This window comes from Crocodylus siamensis, chromosome 1, assembly GCF_052110815.1.
Source record: "Crocodylus siamensis isolate JL-2025a chromosome 1, ASM5211081v1, whole genome shotgun sequence".
In the NCBI taxonomy this organism is placed as follows: Eukaryota; Metazoa; Chordata; order Crocodylia; family Crocodylidae; genus Crocodylus; species Crocodylus siamensis.
In genome coordinates, this window is record NC_143395.1 from 336666073 (window position 1) to 336682388 (window position 16316).

Genomic DNA, 16316 nt, shown 5'->3' on the forward strand with positions numbered 1-16316 from the left:
AGAATACCAAAATGGAATCATAGAAAGAGAGAAATGCAGCTAACAGATATAAATGCTTTTTAAATATATGGTAAACAAAGTTGGACTTGGGTCTTAGGCTATTTCTTGATATCACATTTGTGTTTCCATAACAACTTTTATGGCAGCACAAATGCCAAGAAAATAGGCATCCCTACCTTTTGTCACAACACATCAGTGGCACGACAAGAATTACTAATAAATTGGGCCACTTTCTTGTTACTACCATCTATATCCCCTGTGGCAGGAGAGTGCAGGTAATGGGGAGTTGCCTGCATTCTCCCACTACCCCTGGCAGGAGTTATGGGGGCTTCAGGGGTTGATCTTGTGCATCTCAGATAAAATATGTCCCCTCAAGACCAGAAGCACCTACCTGGTTTTCCCCACTTACAGAGATGGATTCCGTGTGGGCAGGGGACACAGGAACCAGGTAATCCCTGGCATCCTGTGTCTCCACGCAGTGACACATGCTGCTGTGTGAAGCAGGAGTCAGTGTAGGTCCCAGAGTGGAGGCATGAGGTACTGGGGGTTCCTCACCTCCCTCACCCCACCTCAGCATGGGGCAGTGTGAGTCACCACCTGAAGACCTGGAAATTCCTAGCACTCTGTGGCCACATCCAGATGAGCATGGATGTTTGGTTCCCCGGACACAACTAGCAGCAGCACACCTTGTGCCACCACTACTTGTCCCTGGGGAACGCTCGTGTCATGAGTGCTCCGGTGCATGGCACGTTACCCTGGGTGGGGCAGGGAAGGCTGAAGCCATCACTGGGCTGGCCACAGCAGCCTTACCTGGGGTCCTGGAAGCCTTCTTGGGCTACAGCATCAGCACTCCTGGTTCTCAGAGCCTGGCCGGCAGCTGCAGCATGGCTCTAGCTGGCCAGGCTCTGGTTTTGAGCAGTACATACTGCCCCAATATGCACTCCTCCACTTTTTTTTCTGGGGTTTTTTTTGGTTCCCGGATATCCAGGGGTCAACCCCCCTCCTTTCCCCACCGTAGTGTTCCCTTGCACCATGGAGAACAGCTGAATGTGCAGTATGTAGCACTGTACCACATACCACATGGCCGCACTCATCTGAACATGGCCTGTGTGTCCATGCCAGGACACGAACTGACCCACGCCTCCAGGTCAGTGCAGAGCTTCATGCAGGTCCCAGTAGGGAATATGGGACCCCAGGACCTCTCTGGTTCACTGCAACTCCTTGCCAGAACCTATGCTGATCCATGTTTCATGTGGAGACAAGGATCCCAGCAGAAGGTGGCATGGAGCAATGTAGGAGCCAGAGAATCCCTGGCATCCTGTGCCTCCACAGAGGAAACCATGCTGACCTATACCTCTTCCTGAACCATGGGTCACCCCAGATCACAGTGTGAGGTGGCGTAGGAGCTGGACAATCACCAGCACCCAACACCTCCTTTCCAGGGTGTGCATCATCTCATGCTTCAGGAAGAGGTATGGGTCAGGTTGGGTCTTGGCATAGAGGCACAGTGTGCTAGGGATTCCTCAGATTGTGTGCCACCCCCTGCCTCTGTGCTGCCCCACACAACAGGACCTGTGCTGAGGCATTGGGTAGCACAAGCACTGACATGGGTCAGCAAGGGACCTGAGAAATCCATGGACAAGGGTAACTCATCACCCCTTATCCTGCATTGCGCAAGGGGTCCAATGGTGGACAAGGGGATGATGAATATGTTGCTCAGTAAATTGAATCAGTGAAACCCCACTATATCTAATCCACTTCAGTTCAGCGACATCTGTTTCTACCCTTAGATGCCTAAAGTCTGGCTAATACACGAAATAGGATCCACCTATTATCCCCAAAGGATACCCGCTTGACCAATGGTGAATGTCTTTTTCCAAAATTATCTTCATAATTACCTGTCTACAGTTTCACATTTTTTGTAGTTTTACATGATTTCATAATTTTTATATTGTCAGTGATTACTGTATGACATTATAACTACCCTTTCCCCATTACCTGGGAAGAGGATAAGACCAGAGAGACTTGGCTGCACCTACCTTTAGAGGTAGATAAGAGACAATCTGGAGTAGCACAATTACTAGGCTCTAAGTTAGTTAAGAGCTCTTGGGCAGTAGTTGTAGCCAGCATTCTAGGAAATCATAGAGTAGTGAGTTACTACACCCCACTTTTGAAGGATGAAGGTTAGGTGGTAAGACTGTGAGGGATAATAGAAAATCTTCATATTGAAGAAGAGGGAAGTGATCCAGGTAAACTGTAGCTAGTGCCTTGGGCTGGGGCTTCTTGGAATTTGGTTATACTTGGATCCCATGTATTGCCTCTTCTTTCTGAGTACTTGACTGGTCAGTTTTATACGCGGTGAGCCATAAAAGAGATGGTGTCAATTAAAAAGTTTACTTTGAGAAAGATCCATTGAGGGTTTAGACAAGGGCTCTTATGGTCCACAGGCTAAATCTGGCCCAGAGAGTCTTTCTATCTGACCCAGGGAGCCTTTTGATCTGGCCTGAAAACACAGCACTTCAGTGACATTCAGCTGTGGGAGGGTTTTTGCAGAAGACGCTTTCCCTGTGTTGGCAGGAGGAAAAGCAGCAGTGCCAGGCATAGGGAAAAGCACTGGGGATGGATGGGTCCTACCACCCTACTGTCCACCTGCTAGACCACATCTGACCCAAACTGTCAATCTAGCTTGCAGCCTTAAAAGGTTGTTGACCACTATCCTAGACTGATAAACCTTATGAAATGTGAAAGGATGGCTAATAATCTTCACAAAGATTCTGGTCTTTGTTGCAGCCCCATTACAGCCCAGGAACTTCACTAATGACTGAAGACCACTCCAGAGTAAAGAAACAACATGTCATAGTAGAAATAAGCAAGTTAGATCACTTTCCTGCTAAAGGAATTGCCATCATTTGTTAATTTACATCATGGAATTCTATTTCAGGTTCCCTACTAGTTCAATAAACATTGTAGATCAGAGTTGTATCTTATATTTTGTATCTTTTTTATCCTTTTAGTATTAATACACAAAAATTCTTCAGTTGTTACAATGCAATGAGAATCTTCATATGTGTTTCCTGTACATTTGCTCATGCTTCATGTTTGAACTTAACGCATGAGTTAGATGTATATTTGTTTTGCTTTTCACATATCTAAGTGTTCCATCCAGTTAATTCCAAATGATGTAGATCAGGCGTGTCACACTTGTTTGGCTTGAGTCCGGGATTCTTATGGCAGGACTCCTGTGGGCAGAAACCAGACCCACTTCCAGCAGTGGGGAAAACAATAGCAACATTAACCACCACAGTGCCTTAGCTGCAGGGATTAATGCAGTTGTTGCTCAGCATGCCAACACCAAAATGCATCCCCAGGAATACTCTGTACCCCAAAATTTGGAGACGGTCTGTGCCACTATTCACCGCATTCCTGAATTCCTAGTCCCACAGGCCAGACAACAGGGTTCTGTGGACTGCATCAAGTCTACAGGGTGTTGACACCAATCATGTGGGTAGAAGTTAAATAAATATAAACCTGCAGCACCCTTATAGACTCGGCAGTGCTACACTGCCTATTACTACAGAAGAAAGAGACTTGGGGGTCTTCACTGACCACAAGATGAACATCCATAGATGCTTCTCACGCAAATCCTGGGATGTCATTCTCCCCTTGTACTTGGCCTTAGTGAGGCCGCAGCTGGAGTAATGAGTCCAATTTTGGGCTCCACAATTCAAAAAGGATGTGGAGAAGCTTGAGAGAGTCCGAACAAAAGCCACGCGCATAATCAGAAGTTAGGAACACAGACCTTACGACGACAGGCTAAGATCTATGGGGCTCTTTAGCCTGGAAAAGCACAGGCTCGGGGGTGATCTGATGGCCACCTATAAGTTTATCAGGGGTGACCATCAGTATCTGGGGGAACATTTGTTCACCAGAGCGCCCCAAGGGATGATGAGGTTGAATGGTTATAAACTACTGTAAGACCGTTTCAGGCTGGACATGAGGAAGAATTTCTTCACTGTCCGAGTCCCCAAGGTCTGGAACTGCCTGCCATCGGAGGTGGTTCAAGCACCTACACTGAACACCTTCAAGAGTAAATTGGATGCTTATCTTGCTGGGATCCTATGACCCCAGCTGACTTCCTGCCCTTCGGGCGGGGGGCTGGACTCAATGATCTTCCGAGGTCCCTTCCAGCCCTAATGTCTATGAAATCTATGAAATGGAAATAACTCAGTGTTTCACAAGCTCATCAAATGAGCTTTAGATAAAGTACCCTCACTGCCATTATGAAGCATGGGCATCCTAATACACAAGATGATTTGGATGCTCTCATTAGAGTGCCTCTTGGAGCTGCTCTAATTAAAGCATCCTATGCCTCCCATCCCCAGAGCATGTGTACTGATGCCCTCCATTTTGAGTTACTAGAAGAATGCACATTAGCTTGCCCTTATAGATTGCATAGACATTAGGGCTGGAAGGGACCTTGCGAGATCATCAGGTCCACTCTTCTTGAACTCCCATCTCCCTGAGGTTGTGGTCCCTTAGGGCCTCACTGAGAAGCCTCCTGAGCTTGTCAAAGTCAGCTTTCCTGAAGTCAAGGACTTACATGTTGCTGACTGACTTGCCAGCTTTACAGCGGATGGTGATTAGCTCGTGGTCGCTGTCACCCAGCTTCACATTGATCACTAGGTCACTGATTACATTATCCCCAGTAGCCAGTACTAAGTTGAGCAGCGCTTCACCTCTTGTTGGCCCATAGACTTCTTGAGTCAGGTAGAGGCCATCCATGCACACGAGGAAGCTTTGCAACTGCTCGGATTTTCCTGAGTGATCCTCCCATGAGATGTCCAGGTAATTGAAGTCACCCATGACAACCATGGTCCTGGAGCATGCGGCCTCAGGCAGTTCCCAGGTGAACTCCTGGTCAAACTCTTGACTTTGGGTGAGAGGTCTGTAGTAGACTCCCACCGTTGTGTCCTCTGTGCCATGTTCCCCATGAATTTTGACCCAGAGGGGCTTCAGTCATCCACCCTGGTCACCAACATCAGCTTCCAGGGACACGTAGCTTTCCTTGACATAGAGAGCTACACCCCCACCCCTTTTATCTACTGAATCCCTCCTGTACAGGGTATAGCCATCTATACCCATGGTCCAGTCATGGGTGGAGTCCCACCAGGTCTCCATTATCCCTATGATGTCATAATTTTTTGTGTTAAGCAGGAGGATGAGTTCCTTCTGCTTATTCTGCAAGCTCCTGGCATTTGTGTACAGGCAGGCATGTGTCCCCTTGGGGGCTCTTGCCTTCCCCACAGATTGTACCAGAGCTGGGGCAGGGGTGGGGTCCCTTAAGTGCCTTGGCCCACTGGCTTTGCAAGCGTTGCTCAGTGGGCCAGCAGTGGTGGTAGTTCCCCCCACCCCCGTGGGCTTAGTTTAAAGCCCGGTGGAGCAGGTCAGCCAGTCTGGCTGAGAAGAGCCTCCTCCCCAGTGGAGAGACGAAGAGGCCATCTCTTCCTAGCAGCTCACTGCCTCTCTCACCAAAGAGCGGGCTGTAGTCATGGAAGCCAAAGCCTTCCCGATGACACCAGTGCCACAGTCTTTGGTTGACTACCTGGATCCTCCTTTTCCTCCTCTGCCCATACCCCAAGACTGGAAGGATGAAAGAGAACACCACCTGTGCCCCCAGACCCTTTAGCCCCACTCCCAAATCCCTGTAGTGCCTCATGACCTGGCTGGGAGCTCTCTGAGCCATGCCATTGGTGCCCACATGAATAAGGAGTATGAGATAGTGGTCTGTGGGCCAGAGGAACTTAGGGATCTTCTCTGCAATGTCTTGGATGCAAGCCCCCGGGAAGCAGCAGACATCCCAAGCTAAGGGGTCAAGGTGGCAGATTGCCCCCTCAGACCCCCTCAGGATGGAGTCTCCCACAACAAACACTTTATGTTTTGTCTTGGGGAGAGCAGGGCTGGTAGCTGCAGTTGAGCCTTTGTTGCCTGTGGGAGCTGGCAAGTCAGCAGGCTCTGCTGGAGCAACAAGAGGTGCGTACCTGTTGCTAAACTCCAGTGAGGAGGGGCCTTAGTGCGGCAGGACTTAGGGCCCTTAACCACCTTGGTCCATGCCCCTGACTGGACAGAATGGGAGGTCCCGGAGTCCTCCCTGTCCTCCCTTGTCTTGGAGGAAGACTATGGTCTACCCTCCGGCTCCCAGGGGAGAAGGGCCTGGCAATAGGAATCAATCTCCTGCTCACAGTCCCTGATGGAACGCAGTCTCTGGACTGTGGCCTGGAGCTCCTTCAGCTGGCGTGCCAGAGACCCCAAAAGGGAGCAGATCCCACAAGGGGAGGTAGCCATGCTCCCCTGCCCCAGAGCCTGAAAAGGGGACAGACAGCCTCTGCAGCCAAGAGCCAGGGGTTCTGTCTGCATGGAGCCTGGAACCATGGGCTCCATCTGGGTGCTGGTCTCTGAGGTGCTGGGGGGCGGGCCACAGAGCCCGAGGGGACCCTCAGGGTGTGGCACATGCCCATCCATGACATGCTGCTGGTAGGCAGGCTGGGCCTGGGTCTGTCTACCCTAGGGGGTTTGCAGGCAGGGCCTCAGCCCTCCCATGCACCCTCCTGCACAAACTCTGCTAACTCACACGCCAGTAGACAAGTGTGCCTGTTTGCACAGCCTGTTCACATGGCTTTGGTCGCATGGCTGCTTCAGGGGCTGGGCAAAGTAGGGGCCTGGGTGGAGCGAGACCTGGCCCAGCTCCACTCAGCCACCTCCTCCCATTTTCTAAATGGTTAACCCCCTCCCACCATGGGACCTGCTTACCTCCGGCTGTGCTGGGGGTCAGCAGGGGGCTCCGCGGCTGCTGGGGGGGTTTCTGGGGGGCTTTGGGGGAGCAGGAGGGTTCTTGTGGGTGACAATTTAGTGGTCCAAGGCTTCCTCCACCCTCGTCTTACCCTTCCCCCGATGAGCCTAATTTAGAGCCCACTGGAGGAGATCAGCCAACCTAGAAGAGAACACACACTTACCTTTTGGGGGTTTCAAGTTGCCCTTCTTGAGTGCCAATGTCACCTAGTAGGAAGTGTACTGCTCCTTGACATAGAGAGGGATCATGCTGGGAGGAAGCCCCACCTTTCCTCCCAGCATGATCCCTGCTGTACAAGGTATAACCATCTACATCTGTGGTCCAGTCATAAGTGGAGTCCCACCAGGTCTCTGTAATCCCTATGAGATCATATTTGCTATTGCTTATTGTTTATTGTTTATTGCTATTGCTTATTGTTTATTTCCCATGCTTTTGGCATTAGTGTACGAGCACCCTAGATTGCAAACCCTAGGCTTCTCTGTACACTTAGGACAGTCCTGTGCATGGGCTGGGGTAGGAGTAAGTTTGATTGTATTCCCTGACCTACTGATTAAGTGCTGATCTCTTTCTGGGATTGTTCTGATGGTGGTCCGCTGGTACCCCAGCAAGCTTAGTTTAAAGCTCTGTCAAGCAGGGCAGTCAAACTGGCCAAAAAAAAATCTTATTTTCTGTTAGGGTTAGGTGGAGGCTGTCTCCTCCCAGCAGACCACTGCCTCTCTCCCTGAGGTGCAGATGGTGATTGAAGAAGCTGAAGGCTTCTCAGTGGCACCAACGCCTCAGCCTTCTGTTTACCTCTTCAGTACATCACTTCCTCCTGTGCCTGTGACCCATAACTGGGAGGATTGAAAAGAAAACCACCTGTACCCCCAACCTCTAAGCCCAGAAGCCAGAGCCCTGTAGTCACTCCTGACCCAGCTGGGAATGTTCCAAGCCATGTCATTTGAGCCCACATGGACAAGAAGCATGGAGTAGTGGTCAGAAAGCTGGATAAGTTTCAGGATCCTCTCAACTACATCTCAGATACGGACTCCTGGGAGGCAGCAGACCTCATGGGCTAAGGGGTCGGGGGTGCAGCTTGCACCCTCTGTCCCCCTCAAGAGGGAGTCTCCCACAACAACTACTCTGTGTCTCTTCTTAGGTATGGTTGCTGGTTGCCTTCCTTTTTCAAGTGCTGGAGTCGGTGACTCTGCTGGCTTTGCTGATGTTGCTGCAAGGGGATCATATCGGCTGTGAAGCTCCAGGGGGGCAGTGACCCTGGTGCAGGATGCCTTGGGCCCAGAAACAACCTTTGTCCAAGCGACCCCCCCAGCTGGGCTTCACGGGGGCTCCTCTTGTCCACCCTCATCCTGCTAGCCTTCCTTGTTCTTCCATCCTCGTTCCTCAGGTGAAGAGCCTGGCCATAGGCATCAATCTCCTCTTTGCTATCACTGATGGCACGCAGCCTTTGCACTGCAGCCTGGAGCTCCCCTTTCTGGCACTCTAGAGACTCTAATGTGGAGCATACCCTACAAGGGGAGGTGTCCTTGCTCCAGAACCCAAGTGCCCACATTCATGCCAGGCAGCCCCTGGAGCTGAGAGCCAGGGGCTCCATCTGGGTGGAGGCCTCAGTGGTACTGTAGGTGGGGGGCTCCAGCTGCAGATGTGGGGGATCTTCAGGATGTGGAACATCACTACCATCACTACCATCGCACAGGTTGTAGTCCGGGCTACTGCTGTGCCGACCCTTCTTTTCAGGGTCACCGCTTCAAGCCTTGTGCCCCTCCTGCTTGCCCTCCTGCATGAACTCTCACACTAACTTGCATGCCAGGGCCCAGAGTGCATGTGTTTGTGTGCTCTGTTTGTGTGGCTCATTAGGGGCCTGGGCTAAGTGGGAGCTGGGGAGAGGCATGACCCTTGTCAGCTCCACTCAGCTGCCTCCCATGCCTTGCTAATGGTTACTCACCACAGCCCCCACTTACCTCCCAGGTCCACACTGGGGGTTAGGTCAGGGTCCCAGCCAGGGGCTGTCAGGGGCTGCCAGGGGCTGTCAGGGTCCCTGACTCATGGAGGCACAACAAACTTTTACCCATGCATCTCGCTCCAGAGCTGGTCCCAACGTGTCTTAATGACCATTAACTAAAGAGCATGGGTTTTAAGTGACAATATGCATGAGCCTATTTTAATATGCATTAACTAAATAGCATGGTTTTTTCAGTGTTACTTTACTGTACATTAAAATTGGTGAAAGTACAGATTGCATAAAGGCAATGTAATCTATAATAAACAATTTCCAAAGTTAATTCATTCCACTGACTACTTGTTCCCTGAATAGATATGGGAGAAAAGAGAGAAATTAATGTTTGATATTTTTTTAAGTTAGAGAACAATGAACAAAACTGGTAAGTCTTGAAAGAGTTTTTCTTTTCTCATTCCAGTATTTATAAAGCAGTTCGCTTTTTTTCAGATTAAAATGATAAAATTGTGTACACAGTTTGCATTTGTTTTTCAGTAAAATAAGTACTATATTTTATACAAAAAGCACAGTTCTGTTTATAAAGAACAATAAAAAATATTCCCCAAACTTATAAGCATGTGGCCAAAGAACACATTTCAGTCATTGGAGAACTACCACACAAAGTAAGTTTTAGGAAGGTAGGTCTACTTTATATATAAACTCCCCCTCTGCTGTAATCACATAAATCATCCTCTTTGAATACTGAAGTATATACACTGTTGGGTGGAGACTGATTCCATCTCTGGGGATGGTATATGCTTCAATAACCTTATACCATAGTGCCAATGCAGCATTATGTGGCTGCTTCTGAAGTGGAAGTACCTCCTAAAACAGGGTGTAGTCTCCACAGATGTTTAGCCTGGAGGCAATAAGTCCCCATGGAAGAAATGAATTATAGCTGCACAGAGCCTCTATTGAGGCAAATGTGACCAGTTGCTTTTGCAAAGCTATTGTTTGGAATAAAAAGAAACCTTGATCATGTTTACAAGTTATTCATAAAACAAACCGAAACAAAAAAATCTTAACTTATGGGACAGGCAAGTTCAAGTTGCATTAAAAGGCAAATTTCTATTAATGTATAAAAATTCAAAGCAGAGCAGATAAAGAGAACACAGCCTTAAAAAGATAAATTAAATCCACAAACTAGATTCTTTTTTATCCAAACTATTGCAACTTCTTTAGAAACAAACCTTCCTTTATGTATTCTGGGATGATGGAAGCTTCTTAACTCATGAATTTTCTAACTGGTCACATCCAATAATGACCTAATTGCTCATTTGGGGAAGTTGCTTACTACTCAATAGGAATGCTGATTCCTATAGCAAAACTGAATACATGCATGAAAAGTGTAGGTGTTTGACAAAGGCAATGTAACCTATAATGAACAATTTCCAATGTTAAATCATTCCAGTGGCTACTTGTTCCCTGAATAGACATGGGAGAAAAGAGAGAAATTAATTAAACTTCAAGAAAGAGATTTTTCAAAGGCATAAAGGGTAAATAGATGCCAAATCCCACTGTTTTCCAGTAAGTATTAGGTGTGTCAATGTTCTTTATTTATTTAGTAATATCACTTTACATTTCAAATTCCAAATTTAACTCCCTAACTAGACTTACTTTCAAAAGTACTGAACAGCCAGAATCCCCTTTGACATCTTCCATGAATAATATAAGAATATTGAAGTGAATAAATGTTTGTAGAAAAAAACCTTTATCAGCCAAAGCTGATGCATGATGCTTAATTTTGCAAATGACTCCACTTAGGAACTGAAATTTAGGCTCCCCTTTTTAAAAAAAATATGTGTCTACTTTTTGCATTCTGAAATCGTGTGTGTGTGTGTGTGTGTGTGTATAAATACAGTTCAGAATAAATTTTAAATAAAAAATTGTGTTTGATGTGATTATAAAATTATTTTAAATTCTGTCTTCTGTGATAGCTATAAAAGGAGAAGAATTAAATTCATGTGTAAGTTGAGTTGCAAATGTGACCAGTTCTTTCTGAAATAAGTCTAGCCACATTTATCTGCGTAATCAAAAAGAGACAGATTTTCAGGCATTTTTTCCCACTAAATTAGGAGTCCAAACATAAGGTTTCCAGGAAAGCACCTGACTTTTGAAAGTCCTAAGCATTTAGCAGCTCCCATTCAAGTCAACTTTGGAAAATTAAATGGCTTACATAATTAATAGTTCATATTAAATCCTTCTAATTTTTGGTGAGTTTTGTAACATGTTTTTTGTTAGCAATCTAATGAAATTAGCTGGTAACAAGGGAAGTGCATGGGGAATCTGAGGATAGAGAAATATGACACAATTACTATGGAATAAATTTGACTTTAAAACACACAAGACACACAAGACACAGCCTTCTAACAAAGTATCTCCTTTCTGTGTGAAATTATCCCATGAAGAAAAAAAATCATCACATGTTAACTTCTTACCAAGTAAGAGCCTTATTATGCTTTTCACTTTGAGCTGCTCAAATATTGATCACTGTTTGTGCTTGCCCACGTTCGTAGCAGTCACCCCTTAAGGTTAAAATCGTTCTCTGACTGTCCCCACCTGCACAGCTGTGACTTGATACTAGAGGGCTGGAAAATAAGGACCTGACTAGGAGCTACAATTATGAGTTGCCAATATACAGCTGGTGAGCCAGGACAGTTTTCTATTTCTGCTCTAGGTGATGGAGGGTGAGAGATGGGTTGCAGGGAGAAGAAACATAAAGCTGGGGGCAGAGAGTTAATGGGATGAAAGTGGGTAGTGAAATGGGAGATGAAAAGGAAATGGGGATGGGGGATGAGTAGGGAAATGAAAGAAGTCAGCCACTGAAAGATAAAATAAAAAGAAGTAAAAATAAAATAATTGAAAAAGAAATTAAATAAATTAAAGAAGGTCTCATGTTTTAATAAATTGGGATTTGGGATTGGGATGTAGGGGGTGCAGGTCATGCTTCTGGGTAGCTGGGAGCAGTGAGGGAAGGTGCTTTTGGGGGAGCTACTCTGTCTGCCCCAGGAAGGATGCTCAGTTCATGGAGGCCCAATCTGGTCCCATACTTTATTTCCCCTCATCCCACCCTAGAGCCCACTCCCAAACCTGTCCATGCCTTGTGACCTGGCCATCTTGCATGTGCACTGCAGGCAGTTTGTATGGGTTCTCCACACCTAGGGGTGGGAAGGTCTGATTCCTGGGGATGGAAGAAAGAGTTGGCTTGGTGCAGTAGAGGAAGTTTGTCTACACAGAACAGGAGGGTATGAGAGTGGACACTGCATCCTGGGATGATGGAGGACTGCACCTTGGACCACTCATCTGTTGGAAGTGGCCACATATTAATGGAACACAAACTGGGTAACACAGATCAGAGATAAACCAGCTCTGGAGTGGCGTAACTTTAAGCCATCTAAATTGGGCTTAAAGCTAGTTTCAGGAGCCTGGAAAATCAATGCCTGGAAAATCCAGGGCTTAAGAGGTCCAGAAACCACCTAAAATTATTGTGGAACAAGGCCCTAAGTATCACATGTCTACTTCCTCAGTTAATTTCATCATGCAGGTAGGCATTAGCACAATGAAAATAAGCTCTTACCAGTTTCCCTATCATCTGACAATGAGGCACTGAAATAGTATGCCTTTCATATGGGAGACCTGGGCTGCCCTTTATTATACAGTAAGCACTCATTAGACTCAAGGCACCCCTTGAAAAATTCCAGCTCTTAGTCTCTTGACTACAGAAAAATATTTTTTCCCATAGGCTGCATTAGTGGCCTGGGGCTGGTCTGTAGGACAAATAAGACCCACAGATTGGCTCTACATACCAGATCCAATGTTTCTTCTGAAGTGGTCAGAGTGTATTCTGTATAAGGTGGGGTCCTATCCCAGCCACTCCAGAGCCATATTGCATACAATGGCTGCTCTCGGACAGTGGAACTGCGCTGCATGCACTGGCCACTCCACCATTTCAGGGCAGTGGTACATGTGGCAGTAGCTCTAGAATGCACCACTGGATTCAGCATGGAGTCAATGCACACTGGAGTGGGAGGTGTGTTGGGTAAGGTCCTGGAGTGACTAGAGTCAGTGCTGCATGCTGCCATTCGTCCATGTCATTGATACCCCTGCCCTACTGGCTTGGCCATTTACTAGGAATGTAGAAGACTCGCCTGACTGTTCCACTTAGCTAGTTACACCCTTTCCTGTCCTTTTCTTCTGGCATAGTGAAACAGCATTTCCTTTCTGTACTGTCATACATCTTCATATGAGAACAAATAGAGAGTGCCCAGGCCCAGAGTAGCATAAAGCCTGGCAGTTAGAATACACTCCTGTTGCGTAGGGATTTGAATCCTCATTCACAGGGATGGAATTGAAGCTGAGTCTTCAATTCTCTGGGCAAGTTGCCAGGAAAAACAGGGTCTCTTGTGCTTTAAAAAAAGGGGAATAACCATTAAGTAAGTCATTTTGCACAGAGACCACTTCTGTATTAGGCATACTCTGAGAATGTTGGACTTCATTTGTAGTTTTATCTTTTATATAGCTTAGCATAAGCTGAAACTCCATTTTGTTTTACTTAATGATCTTAATGTTTTTATATTGCCTTGTTTTACATGAACACGGTATATGTGTGGTCAGGCAAGAAAGGAAATGGAAACTAAAGATGCAAATGGCAAGAAGGAAAATAAAAATATCACACCTGCGGAAAAATGGCTGAAGATACAGATAAAGCAAAAAATCCACTCTCTAAATCCAAAGGTCATCTCTAACCACAAAAGCTGAGAAGAAAAAAAGTCATCACAGATGTGCAGCTGGCACCCCTGATCTAACGAACAAGCAACAGACATGCAGCTGCTACTATAAAAGATAAGTGAGAGAGAAAAGACTTTCAGGGGGACAACTTCTACACATCCGACAGACTCCCAGCCTCCTCTTTCTCATGCTCAGCTTGGTTGGCCACCAAGATGACCCAAGCACCTAAGGACTGGTAACATCCCAATATCTGCAGAATGGTGTGCATGTGTGTATGAATGTGTATGTTAATATGTGTCTATAAGTATAATGATTTAAGCAAGAAGGGTATAATGGCTTAATGGTTTGTGTTTTCAATAAATGCGCTGGCATATTGCCTTAACCCCTTGAAAAAGATCCTGCCTGTCTTTCTTTATACACAGTACACCTTGTGCCTACAACAAGAACACCTACTGGATTGTTATCAGAGACAAGCTAGGCTGATTAGTCATACCAAAACTCCCATGCTTCTTTCTATGTTATGGCACCAAGAAATGTTAGGCAACTTCTGAGCAAGGGTGTGCAGTTTCACAAGCTTGGATGTAGGCATCTAAATTGTATCTAAATCCCTTAATGGATTTGATCCAAACTTTGTAGGCCGATTCTTCCTTCTGCTTGAACAACTTGGTCATTTGTGTGACTTAATTGTACTGGTATTATGATGAAGAGAAAGTAAAATTGTAGACCAGTAATTCATTTTATAATACTTCACTAATAATACTTCCCACTTAACACTGTACAACAAATCCCATTTAAGACTAATTAACATTTGTTCCTTACAAGATAGGGAAGTATTATTTTCATGTTAAAGAACTGATATATGGTAACAATAATAATTTGCTCCATTTTAACACAAGAAGTCTGCTGTAAAGGGATGAATAACTTCTATCCCCAACTGCCAACAGAGTTCAAGATTTGAACACTTAAACTTTTATGGTCTAATGACATGTACTTCTCACTGAAATTGCTGACCATTCATGCACCTACTAAACAGAATATACCTCCAAGGTAAAAGAATTGGTAGGTAAATTTACAGGCATATTAATATGTATATAAGATATATGTATAGATAAAAAGAGTTTGAAAATACCTGGAAATTTTATTAAATAATAATCAAACTAAAAAAGAGCATTCTGACCTTGAAGTCTTCACTCACATGTCTTTGGTCCCAATGACTCCATAGAAAATCCTTGCATGAAGAAAGATAAGATAAAAAAAATTTAAATCATAAAAAAGGTAGTTTTGGATACATGTATCTTTTTCTTGTAACATTTCCCATACTACTGGTTCATGTACGTTCAAATTTAACTTATTTTTAACAAAAGGAAAAACAGACATTTTGCTGGTTTCATCTTGATGAGATTATTTAGTTATATTATAATAAAATTTATCTCAGTGTTAAATATCAAGGTATTTCCATCATTTTAATTTTTGGACATGTGGAGAATGTTACTGGGTAGAATAATCACTTTTATTACACCAATAAAACATTTAGGGACTAGATTCATCATTCCCTATATTTTCTTCTCGAGGAAATTAAGCTGATGCTTTCAAGGTGAATAATAATGGGTCTTTGTTTGCTTGCTTTTTATCGGGAGGATGGAAGATACAATCAGTCAATGGTCTCAGAATGTTTGCAGCTGTCAATTTAAAGGAGGTTATGAGGAGGGTCAGCAGCTGTGTTCTTTGGCGAACAGCTCGAGTTGCAGTGACCCTCTCTGTTTGTCCCTTTGAAAGTTAATTCACCAAATAATGAAGTGAATAAGACTTGCTATGAAAAATGGTTACACTTCTCCTGCAAAAGAATTTACAAAGATCAGTAAACTGCCTAGCTGTAATATGAAACAAATAAAGCAAAAAACCTTCTTCCTGTGAGGCCATTCCCTTATAAACAAGCTGAACACCCTTGGCTCCCATTATGCTAAAATCTCATAGCACCTTGTGAGAGACCACTTGGTTCCTACCTCACAGGGTCAGACCCAAAACCTCCAGAATGCACAGCTGCAAGACAATGAGTCAAATACAGAGGCTGGATATAAAAATGATGTCAACGTGGATTAAATTCCCTGGATGTTGCAGGGATTTAACATCAACCATGGTCAGAAATTCTGTCAGTATGATATGTCCACTATCTGCCTCTATTACTTTCAAGTAAAACACAATGCATACTAACACAACGCTTTGCAGGACATAATTCCTGGTAAAAATGTGATGCATTTTTAAGACTTTTTAGCTGGTACAGGAGAAGTAGCTCTAAAGTCTGTGAAGTCTGTTCTAGCTGAGGACTTGACACTGAGGGAGATTATGCTGTATCACTGAATCATAGAAAAGTAGGGCTGGAAGGGACCTGCATAGGTCATCTAGTCCAACCCTTCACCGGAGACAGGATCAACCCTATTTAAACCATCCTATACAAATCCATTGTCTAACTAACTTACTGTTAAAACTACATAGTCAACCCTAACACAATCACAAAACATTACACTTCAGCCTGCCACAGGTAAAGCAGGGGAACAACAGAAGCCAATATCCTTCTGCTATGATGGTTGCTTAAGAGATTCAAGGAGGAGGACACACCCTCTGCTGCAGAGGAAGGCAGAAACCCCTTCAGTCTGTACCAATCTGATTATAGGATAAAATCCTTCCTGACCTCAAATATGGTGATCCTGAGCAGACGGGCAAGACCCTCTAGCCAGGAACCTCTGGGTT